Source organism: Sycon ciliatum, chromosome 5 (genome assembly GCF_964019385.1).
Source record: "Sycon ciliatum chromosome 5, ocSycCili1.1, whole genome shotgun sequence".
NCBI classification, from domain to species: Eukaryota; Metazoa; Porifera; class Calcarea; order Leucosolenida; family Sycettidae; genus Sycon; species Sycon ciliatum.
In genome coordinates, this window is record NC_088647.1 from 38088427 (window position 1) to 38099454 (window position 11028).

The 11028-nt window shown below is 47.0% G+C and overlaps 2 protein-coding genes across 2 annotated transcripts in view; one reads left to right on the top strand and one right to left on the bottom strand.

The window, feature by feature from the left end:
- LOC135818604 (uncharacterized) overlaps positions 1–11028 on the bottom strand; it is a 73120-nt gene that overhangs the window by 25769 nt on the left and 36323 nt on the right. The window lies entirely within an intron of this gene.
- LOC135818598 (uncharacterized) overlaps positions 6122–11028 on the top strand; it is an 8321-nt gene continuing 3414 nt past the window's right edge. The window contains exons 1-2 of the mRNA XM_065331986.1: positions 6122–6135; positions 8013–8076. The gene's annotated coding sequence lies outside the window, so the exon portion shown is untranslated. The remainder of the gene's footprint in view (positions 6136–8012; positions 8077–11028) is intronic.

Consider the following 11028-nt stretch of genomic DNA (forward strand, 5'->3'; position numbering starts at 1 on the left):
TTCAAATCTCAATATAAACTGTTCGCTACTCAATCCAAAACCAGCACTGGTTTCCACAGCATGTCCTCCATACAAAGCACATGGGATGACGTCATGCACTCCATACAAAAGCACATGTGATGACATCACTCACGTAACCTGTAGATAACCAGCACCAGCAGAGCGTACGGGTATCAGCAAAACAGAACAGGAACGTACGCCTAAAATTGATTTTCCTTGACAAATTGCTTGACAGAGTCTACTTGGGCGTCAGAAATACGTCCATTGCTCTGCAGTACAGCCAGCACCTCGGCAACAGTGAAGATACTGTGCATGCGTACGCCAGTGTCCAGTAGCTTTTGTCGGCCACCCTGCTGTCGGTCCAACAGAACTGCGGCGTCAGCTTTCGCTAAGCTGCGGTGATCAGCTGAAGTGAAGGGTGCGCTAAATTAAACCAGCGTGTGTTGAGTCTTGATCCGGGATTGAAACTGGCGACGACTTGGTGACTTTTCGCCGTCACTGCTCATCCACAGTTCTCTGCTTGCAATGTTGCAAAGTAGAGTCAGAGCGCTGTGTGATGTTCACAAGTCCGCTGTCGAGTCTGAGAAAAGGGAAGAGAGAATACAAATCATTTACCAGTACAATCGTGTTTCGAACTAAATGTTCCACGGATCATGGCAGTGGTGTAGGAATCGGGGCGGGGGGCAAGGGGGCGTCAGCCTCCCCGCCCCCCAACCTTTTGGCGGATGTGGGTCCAAAGCAAAGTCGCTAAACTTGATGAACACGCAAGTGAGCATCATGCATGCAGTGCAGATCAGTCAGCGGTCATGCACTCAGATCAATCGTAGTCAGAGCTGACCCTGCAGTCATTCATGTACATGTATGTACATAATCATTTCTCTGTCCACCCTGCACTCCACTCGTTTCGTACACATCCGCACATTCACTCATACGTTTACACCACTATTGAACACGTCCATATTGCCATTGGGGGCCACCACAGCACATCGCCCCAACTTATCGTCTTTGCACACAGTTCCGTGGTCATGACAATACAAAACCATTGCCTAGTCCAACAAAAAACTCCCAAAACATTAGACCATTATGCATCCACACAACTCTAGAAGAATAAAAGCGATGATATATATTCTGAAATTACATGATGATTACTGGGGTGGGTGGGTGGGCACTCTCACTCAACTCTCCGCACAAAGACAAAAGAGGCCGACCCTGCACTCGTCACCTCCTTTTATCCCACACCGTGCTCCCTCATACCCGTTCCTGGGAGGACAGAGAACACTACTTCTCTGCTAATTCTTATACTGTGACGTCAACCGCAGAGAAGTGACATCACTACAGTCATAAGTCTCCACTTTTTCAGATCTAAAAGAATGTGCGTGGCACCGGCGTGAAGCACACTCACTAGATCATCCCTTGGTTGTTTTTGCATCGTAGCAGCTAATGAAGCGTTGGTTTTCATGGGCAGTTTTCTTCCAAATCGGAATGGCAAGAGTACTTTCCTTTAGTCGGAGTCAGTGCTTTTCATTGCTAACTGTGTGTTATACCACAGCGTTCTGAAGAAAGTCACTTTCCAGAAGAAATTTTCGAGACTGACTGGTATTAGCACAGTAGTTCTCGGAGAGCTAAGATTGCAAGATACGAACCACCAAAGCCTTGGGCGCTGGTCATAAATTTCAACATTTTCATTAGAAACTGAAAGGCAAGAGTACTTTCCTTGAGTCGGAGTCAGTGCTTCTCATTGCTATACCACAGCGTTCTGAAGAAAGTCACTTTCCAGAAAATATTTCGAGACTGACTGTTACAAGCACAGTAATTCTCGGAGAGCGAAGATTGCAAGATACGACCACCAAACTCTTGGGCGGTGGTCATAAATTTCAACATTTTCATTAGAAACTGAGCCCGATCGAGGCTTGCAGCCATAATGATAATTCAATGACCTCCTAAATATTTCACCAGGGTCACATTGGTCATTGTGGAAAATCCGTTATCAGTGGAACATACTACATTGCAATACTTCTTATCACTGACAGGAGAAGATTCCTTCAAGAGTCCGAGGTTCTTGTTTGCAATAGCCAAAATCAGGGAAGTCTTGAACATCAGCTTACAAGTATCTCTCTGCCTTTGCTAGTAAGTTTAGCTTTATGGTCGACTCTCTTTCACCATTACGGATGTACCGCCGGTATTAGGCTTTCCGGTAAATTTCCCTTTGGACTTTGGCCAGGCTGTCAGTCAGAGCTACATATCCAGTGGTGGCTGTGTGCAATCCCTGGTGTTCAACATACATATACATCTACATGTACAGCATTTTCATTATTCTTGTCCAGATTCCAGTAGTAGTGCAGTACTGGGTTTTCACGATTGCTCCACACACAGTCATATTATGTACATGTCCAGTCCAGTGCAGCACCTATATCATGATGTGTTGTCACATACTTTTACACAAGCATACAAATCTCCGTCAGAGAAGGATTACCGGTACACAGGTACATACGCACAATAGGTACTAGCATAGCCCAACATACATCAAGGTCATTGCCAGCAAGTCAAACCAAAACAAACCAAAACATCTTCATACGCCACTGCATGGATGAGTCGGTCCCCGGCTCCATGTACTAACCTTCACACTCGTCTCCACTCAACACTGCAGTATACTGATACAGGTAATCAACTTTGACAGCGTGTGTAGGAAGAACAACGAGTCTAGAATCTACTCCAGGACATGTAGAAGACTCAACATCATTCCAGGTAGTTAGTTCGATTTGATCCGCTAGCACTGTCCAAAAGACTCGCAGTGTCCACTCAACTCGTATACGGACAGTCGGACTAATGCCTGAAGTATTGGTGAGCGATGGTCTGCGCAAGGAACGTTAGTTACACTTACAAAGTACGCGTTCAAAGTTTCAAACAGTGGCTGGGCTTCTACTTGGCGATTGTTCAACTGGTTCTAGAAGTCACTGAGCTAGCGTGCAACGAAATGAGTTCCTAACTCTGCGGGGGCCTGCAGACCGACGACTACCACTCTTATCAGTTAGACAGGAATCCAAGACAGAAAACTAAAAAAAACTATCTCGGACCAGCTCCAAAGCCAAAGCCAAAGGCTTCACGTCCGTGACAACACTGACTCAACGAAACATGGTTAAAGGGGAAGTTAAGGCAAAAATTAAAATTTCACCAGTTGTAGTCTTCGGGGTGCTGAGTCGAATTGTCTTGGTCCGAGGAAGCTGAGACGCTCCCTTCCTACTTGAATTCCAATCGAACTCGCGCACTTCCACCGAAACTGGGTGACTGCGCCCTACGAGATGGGGATTTGTATGCAAAATGTCACTAAAAGCGCCATTTCGTTCTTATAAAAGCACGGATGACCGCGATTGGCCCATATGTTGTAGTCTTTTGGACGCTGAGTCGACTGGTTTTGGTCCGAAAAGGCTGCGATGCAGCGTTCCTCCTTTATTCCCAATCGAACATGGTTGAACAAGTGGTCACGTGCGCCTGGGTGCCCAAATCACCTGGTCACCACGCCAGCAGGTGACAACTTTCACACCAAGGTTCAACTCGAGTTCAACTCGAGTGACCGGACTGCACCCAAAAAGGTCAAACAGGCTAGTAAGTTGTACCCTGCAGGCACGGTGACCAGGTGACTGGCGTACGCAGGAGCACGTGACCGCTTGTTCAACCATGTTCGATTGGGAATAAAGGCGGAACGCTGCATCGCAGCCTTTTCGGACCAAAACCAGTCGACTCAGCGTCCAAAAGACTACAACATATGGGCCAATCGCGGTCATCCGTGCTTTTATAAGAACGAAATGGCGCTTTTAGTGACATTTTGCATACAAATCCCCATCTCGTAGGGCGCAGTCACCCAGTTTCGGTGGAAGTGCGCGAGTTCGATTGGGATTCAAGTAGGAAGGGAGCGTCTCAGCTTCCTCGGACCACGACCATTCGACTCAGCACCCCGAAGACTACAACTGGTGAAATTTTAATTTTTGCCTTAACTTCCCCTTTAATCCACCGCCGGGTACCCGGGTACCGACACTCCAAGTCCAAGTGGTCCGTGCTGGAGGAGATCAAGCGCCACAGAAAAATACATGACTGTACAGGACGTCCGACGTCACCATGGTCACGGTTCCTTCGATACGCATAGCAACGGTCCATGCACACTACACAGTACACTAAAAACAAGAGTACATGGTTTTCATGTACTCTTGCTAAAAATCACAAAAGAAATCGTCCTCTCCACCGAACCAGTTGCCAGTGGCAACACATGCAAGTCGCATACATGCACTTGACTTAGATTCTTCTTTTGTTGGTTTCAGTGTTTTCTCTTTCTCATTGATCTCGACAGTGTTTGTGGTGCTCGTTACCTTACTGAGACATCTCTTGTGACCGTGCATGGTCAGTGTCACCAACGGCGCAACGAGGCGGAGCGCCGGTATCGAGCGTGTAAAAATGCTCTGCATTAGCAGCTCCTGTAGTGTAGAATGAACACTTCATCCATCGATTGCCGCTATGCATTTCGTGTTGTGGTCACAGATAATCTGGGCAAATGTAAAACTACCAACTGGAGAGTGCTATGGTGTTAGGGCGGTGTCCCAAAGTGTCATCACATGGCTGTGGAGACTAGTACACACCTGGAGGAATATTTCTACTACAGTGATACGGAGTGATATGGAGTGCAGATGGATGGATAGAAAAGAAAACTGAGATGATGGGAAGTAAGTACATGTCATGTAAGTTGATTGTGTGGAAGAAATTTGAAATAAGATAAAATAAAAGTTTTACTCAAACATACATGTAACATCCTGATTATATAGTATTCCGTCTTCATTTTTCCAGGTAGTGGCACTCCACACGCTCCGATTACCTGGTGTATGTGTGTGCGTGTTGTGTGTGTGTGTGTGTGTGTGTGTGTGTGTGTGTGTGTTTGTGTGTATGTGGGCACTCCAGTCTCCCCGGAGGTGTGGGTTCGAATCCCACCGCTGCCACCAGTGTTAGCTGCTCCCGGCTAATGAAGTCCCCTCACACCAAAACACAAGAGTGTTATAGTATTGAATTATGCAAGTACAAGAGTGAAGACAAGAAGGAGAACAGGACAACGACAACTCAAGACTAGTGCCAGCTAGTTCGGTTGGTAGGTACACTTATGCCTGATTGTGTTGGGTCTGTTGCCAACAGGCACGGCTGCTTGAAGGTGTAATGTTGTACCTGCCACCTTTGTTGGTTCCAGGGTTCATATACTTTCTATTTGAAGTATACATACCTGTTAACCATGGACTGCTTCTGGCTAGATTAACTCTTGTGTAATAAATGGTGCTAGTGAAGCTTATATGAGATCCACTCTGATTTAGCCACCCACACTAGTAGCAAGTATTACCTTCACTGGGGGCAGGGGTAACTGCAGTTGGATCCCGGGACGGATACCCTGATTCCGTCAATCCTTTTTCTGCAACTTGGCCTCGCCCACTTACTGAGTTGTGATGAGCCCATAAGTGAGATCATTTTCAAGTCCACCCAGAGTTTTGGGGATTTCAGGGGGTTTCAGCCATTGGGTGGTTCAATAGCCAATAGAGTCATCTTTCCAAGATTCCTTTTGAGTCTCTCCCCTCTCCCGGGGAGACCCACGTGACCCAGTTTTGGCAGTGAGCAACAAGTACAAGTGTGTGTGTGTGTGTGTGTGTGTGTGTGTGTGTGTGTGTGCTTGCGTCCATAGCCCTTCCAAAGACCCTTGGAGTGCCTGAGGACATTGGTCACATCGTACGGGAGCGGCGTTTGCGCTGGCTTGGACACGTGACACGGATGGAAGATCACCGGTTGCCCAAGTGTGTTCTCTTCGGTGAACTGCCTGCCCCGCGTCACGCGCATGGTCCAGGCAAGAGGTGGAGGGACGTCATTATGGATGACGTTTCTTCGGTTGAGCCACCGGTACCAACATGTTGATGGTACGGTGCAGCCCAGAACCGTCCGGAGTGGCGTTCCATTGCCCGTCGACCACCCAAGGCACCCTTCTGCTGCTGGCTACGGTTGCGCCTGCGGCCGCATGTTCCGTCGAAGCGGCGACCTGAAACGCCATCAGTCGTTCTGTTGTGGACTGGAGAAATAACTATGCGCTATCATTGCTACGCAATGGGCAAAGTCAAGGTGTGTGTGTGTACAGCATGTGTGTGCGTGTATTTTTGTGTGTGTACAGTGTGTGTGTGTGTGTGTGTATGTGTGTGTGTGTGTGTGTTTGCACAGTATGTGTGTGTGTGTATTGTGTGCCACGAACCTTTCTGCCGGTTGCTGCCATATTAGTCTTTCTCTATCATTGCCTCTGGCAATGGGCAAGTTCAATGTTCAAGTATGTGTGTGTGTATAGTCATGCACACACTCTCGTGTGTGGTTGAGTTGGCTAGACAAAGTGACCGTGCATGGGCACGAGGTTTCCGTCATGTCGATGGTACAGTCGACCTACCCTTATAACGATATTTGCGTCACACCAATAAATATTGTTATAAGGGTAATATTGTCATTAGGGTAACTGGTTCATTTCATACACATACGTCATAATCTTTAGAGCCACACAAGTTTTGTGCTATGTTGCTATGCGTCCTTGAATCTTGGTTTGACCATACTGTCCAATGGTCTTGCCAGTATCATCATCGACATGCATGTACATCGGCCTTCACAGCTGAGACTTTCAGCTTGTGCTTGTTTTGGTTGTGCTCACCTTCCCCTCCTATGTTATCATATAACTAAGAACATTCCAAGTTGGAATGCTGTTGGAGTGCGCATCCAAGACTTGCTAGAGCTAATAGCCAGTTAGTTGTAGAAGGTCAGTACCGTCGGTCAGTGATGGGGCCTTCTGGCGAGATGGGGCGCTCTTGTGCTAATTGACGGTCCAGTACTAGTGTTTGAGTTCGAGTTTGATAGAAGAGTGTGCTTTACTCTATTCAGTCTCACACACCACGCCAATGTTATGCTGGCAGGCATGTGAGTTCACGTTTCCCCGGCCGTGTCGTCAACTCACTGCGAACGGTTCAAATAGCAACACCCGCCCAATAAGGAAAGTTGTGAGGACAAATGCGGGAAATTGGAACTGCAAACAACTTGTGTGTAAACTACTTCTACTTCTGCCTAAGCTAATGAAACATTTGCTGTTGCTGCTTCTGCTGCTGTTGTTTCTGCTGCTGTTGCTGCTTCTGCTGCTGTTGCTGCTTCTGCTGCTGCTGTTTCTGCTGCTGTTGCTGCTGCTGCTGTTGCTGCTTCTGCTGCTGTTGTTTCTGCTGCTGTTGCTGCTTCTGCTGCTGTTGTTTCTGCTGCTGTTGCTGCTTCTGCTGCTCTTGTTTCTGCTGCTGTTGCTGCTTCTGCTGCTCTTGTTTCTGCTGCTGTTGCTGCTGCTGCTGCTGTTGTTTCTGCTGCTGTTGCTGCTTCTGCTGCTCTTGTTTCTGCTGCTGTTGCTGCTTCTGCTGCTGTTGTTTCTGCTGCTGATGTTTCTGCTGCTGTTGCTGCTGCTGTTGCTGCTGTTGTTTCTGCTGCTGTTGTTTCTGCTGCTGTTGCTGCTTCTGCTGCTCTTGTTTCTGCTGCTGTTGCTGCTTCTGCTGCTGCTTCTGCTGCTGTTGTTTCTGCTGCTGTTGCTGCTGCTGCTGCTGTTGCTGCTTCTGCTGCTGTTGTTTCTGCTGCTGTTGCTGCTGCTGCTGCTGCTGTTGCTGCTTCTGCTGCTGTTTTTTCTGCTGCTGCTGCTGTTGCTGCTGCTGCTGCTGCTGCTGTTGCTGCTTCTGCTGCTGTTGTTTCTGCTGCTGTTGCTGCTGCTGCTGCTGTTGCTGCTGCTGCTGCTGATGGTTCTGCTGCTGTTGCTGCTTCTGCTGCTGTTGCTTCTGCTGCTGTTGTTTCTGCTGCTGTTGCTGCTTCTGCTGCTGTTGCTGCTTCTGCTGCTGTTGCTGCTTCTGCTGCTGATGCTTCTGCTGCTGCTGCTGTTGTTTCTGCTACTGTTGCTGCTGCTGCTGTTCTTGTTCTTGTTCTTGGTTTCTTCTCTGCAGTACGCCGCTTTATCGGCTGAGAACCAACGGTCTTACGGTAGCACCATTCGCCGTGTATCAGGAGGTATGGCAGGAAGCTTGTAGAGTCTTTGCTCAATGTTGTTTCGCTCTGCTGCAATTGATCTTCTCTTATCGTGCAAGTGATCAGCCATGCATGTGTACAGTGTGTACAGGTCAGGCCAGAGAAATTTAACCTCATATGAGTACCTCACCAACAAAGCCTAGCCAGGTTCGCACTCGGTTTCCCTATCAACACTTATTTTTTGGCTAGAACAGTGCAGTAGCAATAGCCGAAACAGGGAGAACGCAACACGTGTGGCCGAGCAAGTGACATACAACATAAACAAGACAAACATACTTTGTACATTCACATACAGCAACTTCTCTAATAACCACTGCGTGTATAACGACAATTCGCGAATACGACAGAATTTCCATGCCCAGAGCAAAGTGACACACAGCATAAACAAGACAAACGTACGTTGTACATTCACACACTTTTAAAAGTTTGTATACATGTATGTGATTGCATTGATATGCTTTGGTTTTCTTTGGTTTTCTTTCCTCAAAGGAGAAGTGACGCGTGCATGGTATATGCATAGACCGTTGCAGTTCGTGTGAATGCATCAGACGCACACATGTACAGTCAACTTCGCTTATAACGACACCCGGCGGGGCATCAGAAAGTGTCCTTATTCGCGAAGTGTCGTTATACCCGAAGTCTCATTATATGTGTTATAGTTAGAAGGGACTTTGCTCTGGGCATGAAAATTCTGTCGTTATTCGCGAATTGTCGTTATACCCGCAGTCGTTATTAGCGAAGTAGACTGTACAGGACACTTTGCATTTTTCAAACTGAAACCGTATACATAAGCATGCGTGCGCGTGTGTGTGTGTGTGTGTGTTTGTTTGTGTGCGGGGGGGGGGGGGGGGGGGTACGTGTACGTGTGAAGAGCAAAAACCAGTACTGATAAATTGATAATGCAGGCCAAGCAGAGAGGAACGCAAAGCAGACAATCACCTCTACATTGCAATCTCCTACAAATAACACATACATGTACATGTAGCTTCATAAGCAGAAAACGAGATATTGTGAGCGCGACAGACAGACTCACACACACACACACACACACACGCACACACACACACAAACACCCCCCCCCCCCCCCCCCCACAGACTAGAGTCCGGCGGATTCTGCCGGCAGAAAAATTGGCAGAATTCGGTACTTTTTCTGGTAAGGTTCATGCATGTTTGGTATGTGGATAAAGAAATGGAGCAGAATTCGAGGAATTGCCCGCCATAAGGTTTGTATGGTTCTGCCAATTTCACTGCTTTTCCAGCAGAATCTGTCACCTTTTCGAGCAGAATCCGCCGGTCCCTACCACAGACACACACCACGAGACCATAAATCTGAAACGGCATGCATTTTGACACACACACGCACACATGCACACATACACACACACACACACACACACACACACACACACAACACACACACACCACAAGACCATACATCTGAAACGGCATGCGTTTCGACAGGCTTTAGATTTATTATTAGAAGTCCACGAGTTAGGTGATCCACATCAAGGCAATACGCACCACCAGCCCAGCTACATGTACCGATATCTCATACCATACAGCAACTGAACGCGACACACATACTACACACAAGAGCGCGTACAACGGCAACTTTCTCCTTATGCTTACGGTTGTCGAATACAGCATTGACGACACACCGAGACACACAGAGGAACACAAACTAGGGTCTACAATGTACACACATACATGTGCATGCACAATGTACATGTATACACAGCTACACTGTATGCGTTTGCGTGTTTTCATGCTCCCTTCAAAGGTTTATGTATACGGCATGTAAGATTTATGTTCCTTGAGTACGCCCACTTTGAAGGTCGAAGTTGGATTATACAGGGCGTGAACAGGTGAGATTTTTATGTCTAGCTGTTAATTACCCTTACCTTAGCCCACCAAGGAAATCGGAACAATAAAACTCGATGGTGCTCCAACTTCATTTCGACGTAGAAAATTCGCTGTTTGAACATCTCAATTTCAAAGGGTAACCACTGATTTCGCTGTGAAAAACGTTTCCTGATCGCCATAAAAAAATTCCTGCCGACACACACCATAACAAGCTCCAAGTTCACAAACAGTGGCCACAAACGGTTGCTCGTCATGAAGGTGGTTCGACACTTTCGACCAAATTCGTTCACTTCCGTATTCAGTTGACAATTATTTTTGCCGTCATTTGGGCCCAAAAGCGCAAAAATCAGTGTAAGTCTCGATTAGTGGGAGAGATATGTTTTTTGCACGCTTGAGGATGGACTGATTGACTTGACAGCAAGAATGCCTTGATATCTCACATATGAATATTTTTCGAAACAAAACTCACCTTAACCCACCCACCCATATTAAAACAAAACTTTTTTTCTCTTCGTGTAAAAGATGGATAATTGTGGACGGCCCTTAAGAAGTACAGTGTTGCTAAATGAAATCCCGTCGCGTTGCTCAAGTACACGCCACTGGACGTTGTGCAGCCCTAGACCTGTCAACACTAGGCTGTGAAATAATGTAAGACACAAACTTGAGTGACACGGCTGAATTCGGGGGTGAGCGGCACTGCAACTTGGTTACTTTTTTAAAGAACACTTTCCTGCTGCCCATCCTGGGGGTACGTCTTATCAGATTACTTTGGAGCACTGACCCAGCAGTAACTGTACATTGATGATACTATGGAGTACTGACTGGCAGTGTCTGTACATTGATGATACTATGGACTACTGACCCAGCAGTGTCTGTACATTGATGATACTATGGAGTACTGACTGGCAGTGTCTGTACATTGATGATACTATGGACTCCTGACCCAGCAGTGTTTGTACATTGATGATACTATGGAGTACTGACTGGCAGTGTCTGTACATTGATGATACTATGGAGTACTGACTGGCAGTGTTTGTACATCAATTTTTTACGCGTGGTGAACTGCGCCGA